Source organism: Protopterus annectens, chromosome 1.part0 (genome assembly GCF_019279795.1).
Source record: "Protopterus annectens isolate FY-2018-M chromosome 1.part0, PAN1.0, whole genome shotgun sequence".
In the NCBI taxonomy this organism is placed as follows: Eukaryota; Metazoa; Chordata; order Ceratodontiformes; family Protopteridae; genus Protopterus; species Protopterus annectens.
The window spans coordinates 1,570,986,853-1,570,989,352 of record NC_056725.1 but is presented as its reverse complement, the minus strand read 5'-3'; positions in this window follow the sequence as shown (position 1 = coordinate 1,570,989,352).

The window sequence follows — 2,500 nt, the reverse complement described above, 5'->3', positions numbered from 1 at the left end:
TGGATTAAAAAGGATGATTCTGCCAGTTCAGTCTCATCCAAAATCATAGTTCCTTACAGGTGCAGTACGTGGGAGAGCCATCTGATCGTATACACCTGTAGCTTAGGCAGAATGCTCAACTGCATGACCCACTAATATTTTATACTGAAGTTAAATGGCCATTCTGATTCAAGGGAAGATTACAAAGGACAATAATGAAGCATGACAAGATTTCAAAGAATTTAATTAAAAGTGGGTACCTCATGAATTAATGACAAAGAATGACCACCAAAAACAGTCTGTTCATGGAAGAAGTCACTACTGAAGTAGTCTGAGAGGAAGGAATGACTCCAAGAGGATGCGGACAGAGCAGGTGTGCTGAATTGCTGACAGTTGGCTTCTCATTGAACATATATGCAGTAAGGCAGTTCATCACAAGGAGCGGAGAACAGCATAACAGTCATGGTTTGGTTTTAGTCAGCATACTAAAGCAAATGGCCCTGTGGTAGTAGTCATTCCTAAGGTAACTACAAGGCACATATAGGTAAGGAAGTTACCAAAAGCAGCACTGTGCTTGGCTGGAATTTCAGATAAATAGACTTCAAGTACTCAGAAATAACTTTACAACTTTACCAAGCCCTGCGGAAGCTGCACCTGGAGTGCTGTATGCATTATTGGTCAGGCACAAAAGTGGGTGGCCACAGTCATTAATGACATATGCCATACTGCATATTTGTTCATCTTGGAGAGCTTAAAGCACTGTTGCCAGTTGAATAAGCAAGATAATAGCAGTCACTTGAACTTAGACAATTCTGAGGTGACAATACAGTGGGTTTAAGCCTAGGAGAGAGGACGGAATATAACTTAGATGGCATGAAGGGTAGTTGGAATGAGAACACTTAAGTTAATAATCTAGAAAAAAAAAGAATTATTTGAGATGTCAGTGGTCTGTGGAAATTACTATTTCACAGGAATGAGGTCAGTTATATGTCTACAGTAGTCAAAACATGTAAACATGGGGGCAGCATGAATGTTGACAGTGAACAAGAGTTCTTTCCAATGCTTTCTATAGCCAGAACTTTCCCACCTTTATTTTAAAGCAGGTAGACAAGTTAATCTTTTGTGCATTTGTTATATTTAAAAATAGATAAATCAAATAGAATGGTTTCAGTGACCAATTTTTTTTTTCACATCAGGCAATCATTTTTATGTATGACCTTTTTAATTTTGTAAAGAAAAAGTAAAGTAAGCTTTTACAATAACATTTGCATTCACTTTTATTACTCTGGAATTTGATCAAGTTCTCTACTAACTGACCAACAGATTCCTATTCCACCATCTTCTGAAATGAGCTCACATTCTGACAGCCTATGACTATTTTTGCTTTGTGCACCCTCCCGATACACACAGAGTGCAGACCTGAGGCACAGATGCTCACAATGCTGGATATTTGAGCACATGCATTTCCATTTCCATTCAGTCTCAGCTAAAATGCATGCTGCTTATTACGGGAACATGTCTTACCCCTCTAACGTACATGTTACAACACCCTGCCTCTGGTGAGGTGTCAGCAGTGCAGCAGGCTGTGTAGCCTCCCTTCTTCCAGCAGCACATTGATTACCACTATTCCTGGGCTGCTCCTCCAATTCCTGAGATGCTAATCAGTCCTGAGTCACCACTATTCCTGGGCTGCTCCTCCAATTCCTGAGATGCTAATCAGTCCTGAGTCACCAGGACTGCAGTCAGAACCTAATTTTCAGCAAACCCATCATACAGTTCCTGGGTAACTCCTTCAATTCCTGGGATGCTAGTCAATTCTGGGTCACCAGGACTGAAATTAAAGATAAGTCTTCAACAAACCCATCTCATTGTTCCTGGGTAGCTCCTCCAATTCCCAGAGGTGAGGTGCTAGTCAGAGCTTTACCATCAGCAAATCAATTTGTAGAATTCCTGGGTGGCTTATCCAATGCCTGGGATACTACTCACTTCTGAATTACCAGGACTGTCATCCAATGCCCGGGATACTACTCAGTCCTCAGTCACCAGGACTGCCATCCAATGCCCAGGATACTACTCAGTCCTGAGTTAACACAACTGTCATACAATGCCTGGGATACTACTCAGACTTGTGTCATCAGGACTGTCATTCAATGCCCTAGATACAACTCAGTCCTGAGTCATCAGGACTGTCATCCAATGCCAGGATACTACTCAGTCCCGAGTCATTACAACTGTCATCCAATGGCAGGGATATTACTCAGTCCTGAGTCACCAGGACTGTTATCCAATGCCTGGGATACTACTCAGTCCTTAGTCACCAGGACTGTCATTTAATGCCTAGGATGCTATTCAGTCCTGAGTCACCAGGACTGTCATCCAATGCCCGGGATACTACTCAGTCCTGAGTCACCAGGACTGTCATCCAATGCATGGGAAACTACTCAGTCATGAGTCACCAGGACTGTCATCCAATTTCTGAATACTTCTCAGTCCTGAGTCACCAGGACTGTCATCCAATGCC